Raw genomic sequence first — 18,751 nt, 5'->3', positions numbered from 1 at the left:
GCAACCGAAGTGCTCGCCTCAGAGCAGTCTATATCCATGGCGGTAGGTGAATTGTTAGCCTTACCATTCTGCTCATACCTGAGTTACCTGAAAATGTTTCAGTGGATAATCTTCTTAGTTTTAGAACGGAATTTGTATCTTCCCAATAATTACGAGCCCATTTTACGCAATCTAAGAAATTGCTGGATCTTTCATCGATCACCTCTGTCTTAACTGATCCCAAAACCTCTAAAGGTCGAATACCCTATAAATTTATAATGCGTTCAATGAAATTGGGAACGAGGAATGTGATGAATGTTGTGCGGCATTTTGCGCTGATTGGGTACCTATACCCGCAAACCTATCGCAAGCCCGCTGCAATATATGTATGTTCGATTGCATTTGGGAAGCTCTACAATGCATAGGTATACTCCTTTTATAAGGGCACCATCGCCATTCCGCCCCTAGCGTGGGAAACGCGGTATTTGATTATACCATACCCTGGAGAAGGTCAATACCGGAGGCCAAGTGGTTCTAGAAGGCTAAAACGAAACAAAAGAAGAAGAAATTAGAATAGGGGGACTCATGAAAGCATATAAACTTATAAGGTGTAAAATTATATCCATTTACACACGCTGTTATATGAACGCACCTAGTAATACTCTTGATAAACTTGATTGTTTATCAGATGTATTATTGCCAAACAAAAATTGTTAGATTGTTATACAAATTAAAAAATACCAAGATTAAGTGAAAAATCAAAACTAAAATGCCTTTGCTAAGATATTCTTGTAAACGACTTGCTAATGTTGGAGATTTCTGATGAAAATGCCTGCTGTAATGTCTGCAAGGTTGAATTCCTTTGAGTTTACCGTGTTTACACAATGAAATGTGCGCGTAAATTTATACAAATTAGGGGGACTCATGATAGCATATAAACTTATAAGGTGTAAAATTATATCCATTTACACACACGGTTATATGAACGCACCTAGTAATACTCTTGATAAATTTGATTGTTTTTCAGCTGTATTATTTCCAAAAAAAATTTTTTGATTGTTATACAAATTAAAAAATACCAAGATTAAGTGAAAAATCAAAACTAAAACGCCTTTACTTGCTGATGTTGGAGATTTTTGATGAAAATGCCGTCTGTAATGTCTGCAAGGTTGCATTCCTTTGAGTTTACCGCGTTTACACAATGAAATATGCGCGTAAATTTATACAAATTGTGTAAATGATTTTTCATACAAAATTTGACAGCTCGTGTGTAAACTAGATAAATTTATACGTTTACACACTTTATAAGGCATTTATACGGTTACATGAGTCCCCCTATTGTGTAAATGATTTTTCATACAAAATTTGACAGTTCGTTTACGTACTAGATAAATTTATACGTTTACACACTTTATAAGGCATTTATACGGTTACATGAGTCCCCCTAATATTTATAAAATTATCAAAAAAGGAACGATACTAGTATACTTACCCAGCACAAGTTTTCTTCATTATGAAAATTCATTCAAAATGTCTCTATACTCATTTCCATGAATGAATGACATTTTGAATGAACGAAACAAGAGTGCCACTCGATGACATTTGCCTTTGTCTTTTCTTACGCCGTAAACACATTGCGCGCGACCCCATGGGATCACAAGTCAGATCCGCGGGATCCAACAAACTCGAGTGTTAGTGCCCGAACAACTTTACCCTTTTTTCGACGAATGAAAATTTTGTTTTATTTTGACAATGTGGTGCATAAAACCACAATCAAAATCAACTTTCTTGTAAAAAAAAAGGGGGGAGATGAACCACTCGAGACCGAAATAATTTTCGCGTTTTATTTGCATTGTTTTCCCTGTTAAAAAGGGTAGGGCAAAATTAAAATGTAAAACATAAACAAAACGTGTCACACTCAATAGTGGTCTCGCTTTTATGATAGAAATTGTCTCTGCGTATTGAAGTTCCGATAAAGTTTCGTCAGTCCCTTTAGCTTGAAATCCAAGCAAGAATAAAGGAGTGTCATATATGCTTTCGATACCACAAACAAGGGAGAAATTAAACTTTAGAAAAGGCTATAAATTTTATGTCGCGTCAGGACTCAGACGCGAGTTTTCCCTAAATAATTTCATGACATGACCATTATGTATCATTACACTGCAATGGGCAGCACCGCACAGCTGTCTCATTCCAACGATTGGAAGAGTGAGCAGCTGACAGCTCTACAAATTACCACACTCGATAGTGTAGTCTATTTCCGCCAGGATGTGTTGAAATCAACAAACACACCACAATTTGTGATTCTCACACAACATGGCTCAAATCAACACAAAGAGTGTTCCCAGACAGCGAATAAAGGCCTCTTTACATCTGTCGCACATTTATCTGCACGACGTCATTTGACTAGTCATTTTACAGTCATTAATAGGTTATATTCATAGTCACATTTGCATGGGCGTGGGTAAGTTTTGTGACCAAATTTTTGTAGGGCAATTACAAGGAGCCGTGACAACACACGGGTTTACCGTGATATACCCTATATTGTCGCGTATTGCCTGCCTTAGGCAAACACCAAAAAATATAGTTTGCGCTAAGTCTATATTTAATAATTCTTAATCTTACTATTGGTGGCTTTCAGTATCAGCATTTTCCTTCTGATGAAACTATTTTCAAAACGAAAGGTCATTTTAGGCGTATATCAATCAAAGTTTACTAAACCCTAACAGCGAGTGTACGTTTTACGTGAGTGCCTGTCTTCGAAGACCTAACCTCACGCATGTACCAAGTACACAGGTCAAAGCGGGTCTGACCAGCCCCCAAGGCTCGCTTACCTTGGTACCAATCGATGATGTGAGTGGACACATCATCACCTTGGTGGGGTTGGAGGCTTATCTAACACCTCTTCCATTCTATCGGTCATGGCACCCGGTTGCAATGCAACTCCACATTCGAGCTCACCAACTCTTACCGCATTCGGATATTAACCACAGCCACCACGATGCTCCCAAAGGGGCCATCCGCAACCGAACAGAAACGGAGCAGGCTCCGCGGGCTATCTGTTCCCCGTGGTACCACTTTAAAGTCTTGGTCTGACTTTCGCAGCCGAAGCCACTTCCGGTTGAGTATCCACCTACTCCGGACCGGTCGCCTAGGGGTGAGGTGGGGTTAGAACCCCCCCACATCCACGAACACACACACAAATTAACCACCACGGTCACCACCACGTCTCCTCCCGCTAAACACCTCAAAAGCATACCTATTGAGCAAATCAATAGTCCGACTAGTGGAGAGCGCTCCACTAACATCAACTCTACCTTCTTCAACATTAACCCCACAACTACCCAAATCCCTTATGTCCGAGTACTCCGGGCACTCGCACAACACATGCAGCCCCACATACACACCCCTCCGTTTCGCTCAAGCTCCTCTTATGCAAGAATGCATAAGACCAGTAAGCAGAAAACCCAGGCTCAGATTAAATCTGAAGTCTGGATTTTCCGCCACAAATGAAACGTCCCGGATGTACCCGTACGTTACCCTGCCGTTGGGACTATTGTCCCAGCGCTCCTGCCACTTCCCTCTAACCACCCCTTCTAATCGACGCCTATTTTCCAACCATCCACTCTCCACATTATCGTCGGCGGCCCATTCATCCTCCAACAGCGGCAAACTTGCCCACCTTCTCAGCCTGAAGGAAACAGCGAGCTGTATAACCACCAGGTCGAGAGGGGGTGCACCAAGAAGCACCTGCATCGCATCCGTGGAAACGGTACGGCACAAGGGCAAGCATGGGAGCATCATGCACCTCTGTATGCTCAGCACGCGTCTCTGACCATGAGCAGTCATGACCGTTCGGTACCATATGGCGGCACCAAAAGTAGCACATGCTACGAATAGGCCACGATATATTGTGCGAACGGCACGGCGACTCAGGCCCCAGTCACTCCGAATGATAAGTCGTAACTGCCCCGAAACATTCTGCATCCTGTCCCTGACAGCATCCAAGTGTGGTAGGAAGTTCATTCGCTCACCCATTGTCAGCCCCAGGTATTTGACTTTCGTCGCATATCTGATGCTGGCCCCGCCGATGCGGACAACCGGTGGGCGATTCTGTGACAATCTGCCTTTCAGCAGCATCATCACAGTTTTGTCCACCGAAATATCTACGCCAACATGGGCGCCCCAGCCAGCCACTATTTGACATAGAGACTCACTGGTACGCTCAATGCTGGCGCGAGAATCCCCCTCCACTAATAGGAGGAGGTCATCCGCATAGGCGCAGAGTTTGCAAAGATGCTCGAGTTGCCTTAACAGGGAGTCCATCATCATGTTCCATATATATGGACCACAGATGGATCCCTGCGGACAACCTCGAGCCACCTCCCTTTCCACACTTTCACAGGCACCAATGATAGTAGCTCGTCTGTCCGAGAAATAGCTCTGCCACAAAGCAATTTCTGGGCAGCCGAGCTCCACTAACCGCTCGATGACCCTATCCCAGCGCAGGTAGTCAAACGCCCCCTTGAAGTCAATAAATATGCCTAAGATATATTTATTTGAGCTTCTCTCAACACAGTCTTGGGCATGCATCCAGGCGTCTTCAATGCTGCGTCCTTTCCTGAATCCAAATGGTCTATCCGACTGGTTACCCCCAACTAGCTCCTGAAGCCGCTCAACCATAACCCTCTCCAGCACTTTACCAAGCACTGGAAGAAGGCTGATACCTCGGTAAGACCGAGGATCAGATCTTATTTTGTCAGGCGACTTCAAGAGAACGACAACCCTAGCAGCTTTCCACTCACGTGGGAAGTAACCCTCCCATATGCATTTATCATAAACGGCTTCCAAGTATTCCGGAATAAACTTCCACAAACGCTTGCACATTTCTCCGTTTATTCCATCCAAACCCGGAGACCGTTTAGACCTAACCAGGCCAAATGCATAATCCAACTCTTCAACTTCTAGTGGAGGTACAGGCACATCCTGTGAAAGGGGAGCTACCTGAACATCCGCCCTAGGAAAGAACCCTTCAATAAGCAGCTCTGAACATTCCCTCCATGTTAATATTGTTCTCTCGCCTACACGGAGGGAATTAACTTCGGTCTGGCGGCGACCCCTACAGATCTTATAGACCCGTCCCCAGGGGTCGTTCGAGTTTTCTGACACGAAGTTGCGCCATCGTTCTTCTTTAACCTCTACAATCATTCTCTTGTATTCACGCGTTTCCACACTTAATTGACTTCTAAGCCGGGACAGACCATTGGAATCGATATGCCGGGCGCGTTGAAACTGACTTCTCAGGCGCCTGACAGATCTCTTCTTCTGGGTCAGTTCACGCGTCCACAATCTGACACAGCGAAAACGCTCCTTCTTCCACCTTTCAAACATGCTGTCATTGACCCGCCAGATACAGGCGTTCAAGAGGGCAATCTGCTGATCTACTGGGAGCTCTGCAAATACATCGAGGGGTGTAGCAGTCACCTCCTGCTCGACGTATAACCCGTACAGAGTCCAATTTGCCCCGGCAGTACGCCACCCCATTACGGAAGGCGTACCAAGCATATCCGGGGTGGTACGGGGAGTACCCACAATCTCAATGAGATTATGGTCGCTTATCCCCTCACCCCCCCTTACTCTCCATCCGCAACTGAACGCTCTCGCTGCTGGCTCATTCATGAGAGTAACATCAATGTCACTCCTGCCCATGGGCCCATCGAATGTGTACCACCCACTCGGTTCGTTCACAACATGAACGTGAGAGGTGAGTACCCACTCGCCCAAGGCCTCGCCCGTCCATGACTAGCATATCCAGGAGAAGTCCTGGATATTTTGCTATGCCATATAGGGGATACGGCATTGGCATCCATACCAATGATAACTGGTGTGCTACTCGCAAGTAGTAGCACCGTATCGAGGTACTGGATGTATGGTTCCATGGGTTCCCCAAACTTGCAGTATATGCTTGCAAAGATGGCTCTACCAAAAGAGCCCTCAATGCTCACACACACTCCCCAATCAGACGCATTCAACAACAAGCATTCATAGCTAGGCTCATTCACCACAACTGCAGCATTGCCCCGAAGGTCGCAAAAGGACCTAAACCCTCCAGGAAGCCCTCTCACCACACCATTGGTAGTGTAGGGTTCCTGGAGCAGGGCAATACTGCAACTCTCCTCAGCCATACGCGCCCCCAATTCACACACAACGGAGTACGCTCCCTGACAATTGAGTTGAAGAACTAAACCCATCAATGTCTGGCGAGTGCACGGGCAACAACGGCAGCATATGTCGGGCATTCCGCCGACATCATAAGATGTGCGGCGGGTCTGCCCCTAAATGCGCAATTTCAGCAATGCACCCCATTAGGGCACTTTGCCTCCATATGCCCTTCCTGTCCGCACCTCCGACAGACGGCAGCCCTCAACCCACAGTCCCTCACCTGGTGGTCAAAACTCAGGCAACGGAAGCAGCTGTAGGTTTGGCTCTCCGGCCGAACCGGGAAGGAAAACCATTTGACGTAGCAACGGCCCGCATCCAAGAGGGGGGACATTAACTTGTCCGGTCCCCCCAGGGTGACGGTCACCGTTGCTCCCTCGACGTCTGCCTTCCAAGGTCGACTGATCAGCCTAACCTCTGACTTCTGACACTCAGGGTCAACCTTCGTGAGGTTCAGACGAAAGACCTCCTCCATGAATTCATCAGGGGAGATCTGCGCGTAAACCCCCCGAATTACCACCCTAGTGCCTTGCTTCCGGTTTTCGCACACTTCTAACCCCACCTCGGAAAACTTCTTATTAGCGAGGACTTTATCCCGCTCCTCCTTGGAGGGTAGGCGAATAACTAACCCCCCCCCCCCCCCCCCCCTCTTTAGGGCGACAACCCAGGAGCCGTCCACTCCAGAGGTAGCCCTCGAAGCACTAGCGCTCCCGCCAGCTGCAGGGGATCCCCCGCCCGCAGTCTTACCTCCAGCGGACTGACCGCCGGAAGGCTCGGTACCAGCGGGTGGACCACAGCTGTCAACAGCGCAAGCGCCCTTCTCCCCCGAAGTCTCCACAGTTTTCCTCCCAATTACCTCCCCCCCTGAAGACTTCACCGGCACGTTTGCGTCCTTGCCTGCAGTTTTACTACCGTCGATTTCATCCTCAACGTCAGCAGCAGTCTCTGGCACGCCATCGGCTGCTCCACCTTCGGTTGAGGAGCCAGCGACAGTAGTCACCACGAACTCAGCAACGAATCCGGCACCCCCCACTACATCCGATTTGTCCCAGCTTAAGGGACATACCCCGGATTCCGGCAGACTGGGTAATTCCGCGTCACCGTCGGATTTCGGGAGAATACTCTCCTCATCCTCTGACTTCGCGGACTTACTCGGCCCGCCCTTGCCCCCCCGTTCAGCGATTTTTGAGGTGGTCGCCCTCCCCGACGCCACCGGTATCCCCGACTTACCCGCCTCCTTTCCCGCTTTGCGACCGATTTGCACAGCGGTAGCCTTCCCGGTGTTCGTTTTCAGAAACTGCCGCGAACTCACCCCTTTTTTCTCCCCCGAGGCCGACCCATCAGCGGCCGCAGAAGAACGACCTCCGACGGAACGCGGCCCCGGGCGCTTCTTTGCACCGCCCCTTGCACTGCCCCTCATTTCCCCAAAGCGCCTGTCGCCAGAGACAAACTTGGTCACACTTACACGACACGGATGTGGAAGTAATCACCAGGAGAAAACCGATGCCCACTGGGCGAATGCAAGCTGTCCTAAATTAGAGGGCTATAACCACTCAGAACCAGTGGTCAGCAGCATTAGCAGCCCAACCCGTCAGCTATAGCAATAGCGCGGTGACGTAGCTCGTGCGCTGTTTGTCAGCAAAGTGCTGACGTGATCACTACCACCGCCCCGACGGACGGAACACTGTTCCCCGTATCGGGGACGAGTCGACCGGAACGAAAGCTACGCCGAGCTGAACGGGCAGACTATAACACTACAGCTGATACTGCCACTGATACAAGTATGGGTTTATGCCCCCCTACACAGGCAGTCCACAATCGCTCACTGCGCAAGTAGTCCAACACTGGTCCCAAGCGGAACAGTGTGTAGTCACACACAAGTTTTCACCTGGGTACTCACTCACAGCCGATTGAATGCGCGCACACACACAAGTATACCTCCACGTGCAAGCACTTTGAGGTTAGGGCGAAAATTGGTAGCAACCAAAACACGCGCACAAAAATTAGGGCTCCGCCGGAGATTGACCCTCAACTGACCGCTAACTTGGGGCTCCAAATGTCCAACACTTTCAATATTTACACAAACAAGGGTTTTTTCGCCCCTTTATTTTGCTACAAAGCACACTCTTTAGGTACACACTGAATTTATTACAACGACTGTCCGCGACTACAAAACACAACCGTTCGCAACAAAATCCACACTCAGAGTGACTAAACCCTAACAGTGGGTTCAACCACTACACGTCACTACATCGGCAGAATAACTTAACCAGATTATTCACCCCAAATAAACCCTTAACCCGAGTACGCCAACCACAAGCTCGACCAATTAAGCTTCGACTCTCCGCCCATGCGCCACCCAACTCTCTTAAAATGCAAAACAAATAATAACAAGTTCCCGTTCCAGAATGACGGGTTTCTCGGTCAAACGCAACAAGACGGAGCAACGCGTTGACTCCTTCACCGTCTCCTGCCGGTTGTGCCATAAAAGTCACGGCATACGACTATGCCCGCTGTACAGGGGTATGTCGGCTGAAGAACGTCTCCGGGCCGTCCTCATACACCGGCACTGCCCCAATTGTTTATCGCCGTTCCATCGGCTGGAAATATGCCCCAGCCGCGACCGTTGCCACCGATGCCGGGAGCCACACCACACTACGCTGCATATAGAGTATGAGCAACCGCAGCCACGCCCTACCTACCACGACGAGGAAGCAAGCGCCGACGAAGTGCTCTCTATTCATATAACGGAGGACACCCGATCATGGGCACAACAAGTAGCAGATGAGGAGGAAGAGATGGAGGATATCGCCCAAAGTGCCGCAGCCTTAGCCATCGCCCCAACGACCAGTGGAGAAGCACGATCCTTCCGACCACTGCTTCAGCATGAGAATCAGAAAAGCAATCAGAGACACATAGAACACGGGGATGGCGCGGAGATCCGTCCTTTCCGCCCATCGCACCGCAATGCCAGTAGGCGCCGGGGCGGCGCGGAGTCGCGTCCGTTCCGCTCGACCCGACGCTCCACTGGCAGAGCGGCCTCGTATCAACCATGCAAGGAGGGTACCACAACCACCCTTGCGCGCCAAACAACAACCCCAGCCGGCTTCAGAAGTGGTCGACTCCGGGACAGTTTAGCGGCACCGACTATAACTCGAGCAAGAGGCCGTTTACACCTGGTCCGCGCCCTGTTAGATGCCTGCGCTCCCACCAGCATTATCGATGCCAATTTGTGCAAGGATCTACACCTGGAGCGTAACAATACCGCACGTCTTTCGAGGTGCACCGTCGTTCTTCGAGGGAAGTATGGGGTAGCGGGAAAGATCACGACCCAAGCCACCGTAATAGCAAACTATGCCAAGTTAAACCCCACGGCAAATCTGGACCCGTCGGTAGCGGTCCGTTCCAGTTCATGAAGCTGGCCGATCCGATGTTTTACCGATCGTCGCCAGTGTTGCTCACTTTGGGCGCCGACGTCTACGCCAGTATTATGGTCGGTGGCACACCCGCGTCGACTGTCGGCGGGCTCCTCACCCAAGCCACAATTTTCGGCCTCGTCGTGTCTGGAGCCCACCCACTATAAAAAAATTTAATTATACCACAAGGTGCAATTTAAACCAAGCAACCCCACGTACTTGAATACTAACGCTTTTCTTTTCATCCACAGTTCAGCGAGGCTGCACTACTGCGAGCACGGAGATCGTACTTACGATCCAACTATACACACATATCATATTTTTTAAACTTATTTAGTTTATCCCGCCTTGGGAAGGTTGCTGGCGTACTCACCGAGTTTCAAGTTGCTCGCCGCAAGGGAGCCGGCATGTTTAGGCCACCAGCCTAAATATTTCGGACCACCCTAACACGCACATTAGTTATTTATTTATTATTATTACCGGTAACGGCTAACACCAGCCGAAAGCTAACTTTGAAGGGGAAAAACTTAACGAAAGTTAGCTATCGGCAGGTGCCGCGGACTTGTTCGCGGTGTTGATCCTTTTTTTCTATTTTGGAGCGTCCACGAGCCAGCAGCTAGCCCCACATTTTCCATTTTTTACTAAGTGCGATTTTCATTGTAATTAATATTGGCAAATTGTTAATTTTCATAAATGTGAATTTTCCAAGTGCGCAGTGAATTGTAGATTTAATTGATATATATAGCTTTTCCGTCTCATAATTGCGCTCATCCGTGCGCACTTGAATTAATAAAATTGTAATTGTACGCTTTGAATTGCCAAGTGTAAATTTCTTATATCTTAGCTACTTGCACTTGCAGTAAGATTGCAAGTAATCACTTTGATACATTTGAATGTGTCAAGTGCATTTTGTATTTCCATTAATTTCGTTCTGCGCTACTGCATATTAAATCGGAATTGCTATTTATATTGTGAAGTAATTAACTTTCGTGACGACCAGGAAGTTTGTGAGTGTTTCACTTTCATAATCATATTGTAGCTCGTCGCTAATTCCTTTATACATTTTCAATAAAATTATATTTTGTAAACAAACTTGTGGTTACGATTTACTAATTCGGTATTTATTCTCTTTTATTTGCAACGCACACGCCCGACTTCCCCGGGTCCACACTGCCCCGCAAAACACAAATTTCAAGTGTTAGTAACAAAAATATGAAGTGTCCTATGAGTGATATTTAGAATAATCGATTGGTAAAAAATTCGTTTCATGTTGGTTTTAGTTTCCGATTGGAAAGAAATTCGCTGTATAAAACGTGTATTATCGGCATAAAATGCTTTTTGATGTTACATTATTGCTATGAAAAAGCATTCTACGTCGTATCTCAACCATATATATAATACTTCTATATCAATACCTTCCTATCTTCCTAATGTGCAAATTTTCTGCCAATCATTATTTGCTGAAACTGTGCAAATGTATGTTCTGCGCATGCGCGGGCTTTGTTAGTGTTAGTGAATTGTAGTAGCGTGTGTAAAAAAAGTATTAAAGGGGTAAACGGGTCACTATCCCCTTTACCCAACTTCTGCATACTAATTGTTATAAAATTTCAGTTTAGTCGATTAAACAATGAAAAGGCCAACAAATACAATACAAGGCTTGATGTATTTATTATTTAAATATGGGATGCAGCCATTAAAGTACATTATTTACATAAATAGTAAAAAAAAACAAGGCGAAGGATTCATATTTTTGAAATGAAAAAAATTCAAATATACATGTATAAAAATATAATTATACATTCGTAGTTTTCAGTTGGCATTATTTGCTTTTTTTGTCGCTTTTTGGTCACTAAGGGCTCATTTACATACGTATATCTGCGCACTCAGCACAAATAGGTAATTCTATTCTGCGGAGTTCTTAAAACAATAAAATTTGTATAATACTAATGGAAAACAAAAGCTTACTTTTTCATTTGGAGAACGAAATATTGTATATTAATATTGATAGAAGCAAGGCGGTTGGTTGAAATACACATATATTGGTGTCCCTTTTTTACAAAAATTTAACGACAGCCTTGAGATTTTGTCTCCTTCTCTCGTTGTATATCTGTACTGTAATGTTTGACAGGCTGCACAGTTCAGTAGTAGTGATATATAAGTATTACATATATGATTTCAACAGAATATATTTTCTTGGGGTTGCCACCAACCTAAACTTATTACCTTTACCCATTTGAATAAATGTGTACCTAGGTAGGTATTTCAACCTTCGTTATAATCTATTTATTACTTATAACCACAAGCTGCTGCCGCGCTATGGGATAAATGGGAAAAAGTTGTCTTAAAATCAAATTTCTCTTTAACGGTTTGAGCTAGAGTTATCAAACAAAATAAGCTTGGTAGGCCAATTCTTTGTCAAAATTTCAATTCATTTAGCGTTTTCACCCTTATTAATTTTTCTTTAAAGTCAATCCTTCTATTGATTTTGAGTTGCAGAACTGAAATTTGTAATAGGTTACAACAGAAATTTTCGCTTTAAAGGTCGCCAAAATATTTGCGATTGATAGGGTCATTTAACATTTAACTCGTTACAAACTAACCAAAAAATATAAGGCATTTTAGCTCATATAAATTGCATCTAAAACGATGGCATTCAATTCGTTGGTACTTTTCGCGAAAATGATTGTTTGGCTATTCATATATACATATGTATGTTTTTTACATATTAAAGTTCAGCATCTAAAAATCTATAAAAGGTTTGGTTTTTAACAAAAATAAACATTTAGTTGGTGCAGATCATTATTTCAAAAATTTCTTTCAATATTTTTTTTTGACAATTTCTCCAATATTCGATTTTTTCACATCCCTAAAAATTTGCCTTTCAAGCGGTTTTGTTTGATAACTATAGCCTTAATTTTGAGAGAACTTTTTCCAGTTTACTCCATAGTGCGCCGTAGTGCATAGGTGTAGGATGCTCGCCAAACATTGCGAAGGGCCTGGGTTCAAGTCTCTGAAAAAGCAACATCCAAATACTTCAGGAAAAGTTTTACGAAGCAGGGTCGGCAGTGGCTTGGCAAAAGTTCAGAGCATGAACCATTCCGCTAAATTCTAAGAAATTACTAGGCCATCTGAAATATGAGGTGCTCTTTCGGAACGTCTGAACTACAACTTTAGCCATAAGTAGCTATGCTTATGGAAAATATTTGTAAAAAGTTTCGATATATGTCTGAGAATGGCGTTCATAATGACAGACATTCTTCTTTTTATACCTAAAAAGGTATGTAGGGATGGAAGGTACGTAACGTTGGAAACACACATACACAATATTATCATTACCATCAGAAATGAAAGATCGTAAAATATAATTCCAAAAAAATCCCAACATGAATTATTGTTTTTGTCATTAGGTTTTTAACGGCATCCGCATCCACACTAGGTTAAACATTTTTTGCAAATTTTTGCTAACGCGAAGGCAGATTTCGACATATACAAATGCCAATACGAATATTCGCAACAGCGCTAGCATGCGAGAATACTTCTTGTTAACGTTCAAGTCAATAAAATTTAAATTCAATTTTATAAAATAAGTGTTTCCATATGCAAATGTGCTTGATCAACTCACAAAGCGTAGCTGCAAATATAAAATGACATTTGATATTACAGATCCCGGATCACATAAATAGACATTAGCGTTTGTTCATAAAGAGTTTTCTCAAAAACAAATTTCACCCATTCAATTAAGTACATCAAATAAAAGAAAAAATAGGTGCTAACATCTATATATTTTTGCAGCTCCAATATAGAACAAGTTAATGCAAGGCGCGATAACCTCCGAAGAGATATAAAGCCCAGCTTCTATTACAATTTGCGTCGTGCTCCTTCTTAATTTTTCCAACAACTTTGCGGGACGGGACCTACATGTTTTACGCCGACTCCAGGGGCAGGGCAGATGAGTTTTCACTGAGAAGCAGAAATACACTCGAAGTGCTTGCCAATCATTACCGTGGGCGACCCCGCTTAAAAAAAATTGTTTTTAATTGAAAGAACTTGTTTTTAAATTTTTAATGTTACTTTGACCGGGGCTTGAACCAGGATCTTCGGTGTAGTAGGCAGAGCACGCTACCATCACATCACGGCAGATAAAATAAATAAATTCTTCCAGACTAAAAGTTGAACTTGCAACAAATCTCTTCCCTAGTTTAGTGAAAATAATTACTCTGTAAAAAAATTAACTCCTTAACCGTAATCAAGACACGTACTTCGGCGTTTTCTGTGTGCCTTCCGCATTCCTGCAGTGTAATTACAAAAAATAACTAAAACACTTGTTTGGCGGTTATGTTTTTCTGCTTTATTCAATACGCTGCTATGAGCATTCAACTCGATTACGATTATATCTGAATCTTGGTCGTGCAAATGGTTAGAAACCAAGGTCTATTAAAAGCTGACCGTAAAAAAGCAAATACTTGTCGTGATATATATTTGAGGAGATTTATGCCTAGCTCGTCGCGCACCCTTTTAATTTTTCCTACAAATCGACTTAAAATGTTTTATGGCTACTCCGAGCGGTATCTGCAAAGTAGATGAATATTCATGGCATTTGGAATGTTTGAAACCCATTGCGCAGGACAGCCAGCTTGGAATTTTCTGTTGCTTTTACTTACTTACTTAATTGGCGCTTAACCGTCTAAACGCTTTTACCGAGTGTTGAATCCAGGACGAGCACGCCCCTATCACACCTGGTCAGTCGCAAAGAAACTCAGTGTTCTTAAACTGTCGGTAATATTTGAGCCGTTTATTTTGAAAGTGGCATAAGTCATTTCCAACTCATGGTCTTAAATGCATTGTTATTTTTGAACGAATGCATATATAGATGGTTCTACAATTATAAAAAATTAATAATAAGAATTGCATCTTTTGGATATTGGACTCTAAAAAACTGGAGGCGAGGAGAGATACAAACAAATTACCACAGAACCTAAACGACATGAAATGACTTATGCCACTTTCAAAATAAACGGCTCATTTAGCGACCTAGGAGGCCGCCGGGGTTGTTGGTAGCGTTCTCCGCCTACCACATCGAAGATCCTGGTTTCACGCCATGGACAAAGCAACATCAAAATTTTAGAAACAAAGTTTTTCAATTAGAAGAACATTTTTCTAAGTGGGGTCGCTCGGCAGTGTTTGGAAAGCACTCCGAGTGTATTTCTGTCATGAAAAGCTCTCAGTGAAAACTCATCTGCCTTGCAGATACCCTTCGGAATCGGCATAAAGTAAGTAGGTTCCGTCCTGCCAATTTGTAGGAAAAATTAAAAAAGAGCACGACGCAAATTGAAAGAGAAGCTCGGCCTAAAATCTCTTCGGAGGTTATCGCGCCTTACATTTATTTTTTTATTTTAGGTATCAATAATATGAGAGCTTTTGGTCGTATTTGAGCAGCTGCCTGGGCTGTAAATATTACGCAATCTAATTTAAAAATGTTTTATCTTTAAAGAATTGCTTATGAAATTTTTCCTGCAATCATTCATTTTCCGTGGATTGTTCACATACATATGTATATGTACGTATGTAATACTCCTATATTGCTAATAGAAAATGTTCGCAATGAGTTTTGAATTCGAAATCAAAACAAGATAGTCATCAAAATTTCTGTGATTTTAGCAGCATAAGTGTGACAAGAAAAAATTTAAATTTAGGTACATTCAAGTATTGAATACGAAAACAAAAACATTTAAAAAGCAAAATATCGGCACTCTGATGTTTGTGAGTGTACCTACTACGCTAGGTATTACAGCCTGTAGCAGCAATATAGGAGTATTACATACATATATGATTGTTAATATGAATTTATTAATATTTTTTGTTTACTTTCCCCAAGCAAAGTGACAGTTCACTTCGGTGCTGCCAAATTCCTTTTAACTCTCTTTTCCATTATCCGAAACCAAATGCCGAAAGGGTACCCTGCAAAAATCGCGAGTACTCCATGCATGCATGTATGGAGTAGTCGATATGGACCAACCGAGTGCTCCAAAATTAACCACAATTCATAAAAAAAATATGGTCCAATTAACATTGCGATGTCCTAGGACTGGACCATATACTCCAGCTCCGCATTACATCAGAGTAATCCATGGAGTACCCACAGTCCAATAAACATCGTGTAGTGATTACAATCGTTAAAAACGAGCAATGATCGGCTTAAAATATGTTCGTGTAGAAACATGAGTTGGTTCATTGCTGCATTACAGTGGAGTATAATGGTAAGTACTCCAGTGGACCACATGATCCAACGATTTTTGCAGGGTAATAGTCTAGTTGAGGGGTCGACTGCTAATACGCTACCAAAAATATCGAGAGAGGTGTCAAACGACGTGTCTTAACATCAGTATTAATAATCCGAAGGCGGAAAATAAAAATTTTAACTCGTGCGAAAGATATTAACGAAAAACCGAAAAAAGACCCGCGGGTACCTCCGAAACCGGGGGTGGGATCCATAGTATTTTTGCGCAGAACACCTTTCTGCATTGGAGGCCTTCGGCCGCGCTGATAAAAAATAACCCTGGGCTACGCCATGCCAAGTACGGGTGTGTGGTATAACCGTGGCTACCGCCACGGTGATGCACAATTTTTTTTGTGGGTACAAACACAACAACAACCACATGAAAATCGCCAACTTCAACTGCAAATATCCCTGGACAGAGAAAAAAATGTTCTTTTCCGCCTTTGGATTATTGTTCTCGGGATTAATACGCGTCTTTTGATACCTCTCCTGATATTTTTGGTAGCGTATTAGCAGTCGACACCTCAACTAAACTATTACCGCCGAAAATTTAGTATTTGAGCCCATCCTAGTGTATTTATTTGTATTTTAAATATTTGCATGTACATCGACATATCACATGTAAAATATAGCTTCATATTTATGTATATTCATATAGAAAATTAATTTAACACTTACATTTATCACATTGAGCGCAATAAACTCGCATTTATCTTGTTTAGCAAGAATATTTGAACAGTAAATTTTATACAGGCTTTTTTTAGTGAAGTAAAATTCAAATGTATGTATGTATGTTAGCAAATTGCTTACTTCTTGATATAAATATGATATTTAGAAAACAAATAAGCATTTATGAAGGACACTGCCGTACCAACACTCAGTTAATCTATAAACTGCAACAAGGGTGTGACATGCTCACGGTTTCCACTCTGGTCCATTTGCAACAAAAATAGCTCTTTTTGTATGGGTTTCGCTCACATGTCGCTCTTCATCTATTTTGGTCCTTTTAATGAAAATATTTGAGACAAGGAGCTGGAGCCGTGTGTTTCCACGTAAATGGGGAAAGGATAGCCACTCACCAGGGAATGGCCATGGTGATTCTTTTACATGCGGTTTAAACCGCTCACTAGTTCCGGTCGCTGGTGACCAAGTATCTTCTATGTAGCCACAGAACATCCATTTGGCAATCTAGCTAGGCCACCCCGTCATAAAGCTACATATATAAAATTGCAAGTAATACTTTCTTCAGCGCTGAGCGGATTGAGCACCGGCTTGGGACCCGCCATATGAAACCACACCCCAATGAAAAGGAAAACATGGCCTCGGATAAGAAGACAACTCTTTACTGATGACGACTCCTGCACACAGGAGAAGCATTCACTTAAAATGAGGAATAACATTTCCTAGAAATATTTTCATTAATTTGAGAAACGATTTGTGTTCACTTTTTCCAATCACGAATATTGGATTGAATATTTCTCACAATATTTACATGTACGAGTTAGCTCAGTGAATAAGAGAACTTGACTGTAAAATTATGGACCTTGACTAGAAATCTATGGCCGTGACAGTTACACAATTAAATGTTTATTTTTTTACACAATTTCCCCCATTTTTAAGTAAATTATTGCGATAACCAGTGCTGCTCAATATTTTTTATATGGAAGTACAAATCACAATACATGTGCAAAATTGTATGTGCACTGAAATTTTTTTGTATTTAAAAAAAAAATAAATTTAAAAAATTTTAATTGTTTGAGATCGGGAAAAGTTGAAGATTTGGTTTCAAATTTCAAAATGTTTGCTTAAAATAATACGTAAATAGTTATATCATCACCATACAAGAGCCAATAAATTTAATTCTGAAAGTTGCGAAAAATTACATTGACCTATAGCCTCAGTTTTTGTAGGAACATATTTTATATATATCGCTGGAATTTGGTTTTCAATAATCATATTAAAATTGAAGGTGGAGATTTCCGTGAATGTTGCATTGGAAATTGAGTTTAGTAACTTTCAAAAAGCTTAATTAGAGGGCTCCGCGCTGTTTTTTAATTTGTGTTAAAATTTACATATATTGGCAACAGAGATTACTGAGGTGCTGAAATACCACCAGAAATTCATAAAATGTCTAACAAATAAAGGATAGGCATTGTTGCTTAATGATCTCTAGTTCAAAACTAATGCACTTCTACCGCATTCTGAACCACGAATAGTTACATGCTTTCAACTGGCGAATTTAACATTGCGATGGCCTAGGCGGTGGAAATTGTCGCGCAACTATATACAAATTTTCACTTTAGAACTAGTTATTTATAGGCACTTTTTTGATAGGTACGAACTAGTGTAAAATTTTACAGCTGATTTCTAGTTCTTTCTTGGTAATATTTCGTTGGCCCCGAACCGGAGCGAAATTCTACATGCTGCTTCTAGTATGATATTATCGCCTTTTCGATAGTTCCGGACTGGTGGAATAGTGTCGAGAAAAAGGCATACTCATATGTAGTTGTAGCTCGTTAAAGCTGGTAGCAGTTTTTTGTTGGTGGCCTATTTTTAAGTATACGTTAAATATGAAATATAAAAATCCAAACTGTCGATTTTATAACTGCAAATCTAGCTACTAACAGAATAGTCCTTATTTATAATACAAAAAGGCTCCTGAGCGAATATCAGTCTGGTTACAGAGCCTTCCACAGTTGTAGTACCGCCATGCTCAAAATTATCGAAGATATCGGCGCTGCCTATGACAGAGGTTAATTAACTGTGCTGGCGCTTTTGGATTTTTCAAAAGCTTTCGACACAGTGGATCACTCTATTCTTTTACTAAAATTAAGTAAGTACTACGGGTTCTCTGATAGTT

General features: G+C 42.7%; 1 pseudogene; it reads right to left on the bottom strand.

The window, feature by feature from the left end:
- Nucleotides 1-18,751, bottom strand: part of LOC137240357 (angiotensin-converting enzyme-related protein-like) — a 56,113-nt pseudogene that overhangs the window by 1,548 nt on the left and 35,814 nt on the right.

The sequence above is a fragment of the Eurosta solidaginis genome, chromosome 1, assembly GCF_040869045.1.
Source record: "Eurosta solidaginis isolate ZX-2024a chromosome 1, ASM4086904v1, whole genome shotgun sequence".
Classification (NCBI taxonomy): domain Eukaryota; kingdom Metazoa; phylum Arthropoda; class Insecta; order Diptera; family Tephritidae; genus Eurosta; species Eurosta solidaginis.
The sequence above is the reverse complement of the archived record's forward strand: the minus strand, read 5'-3'. Positions and strand labels throughout refer to the sequence as shown.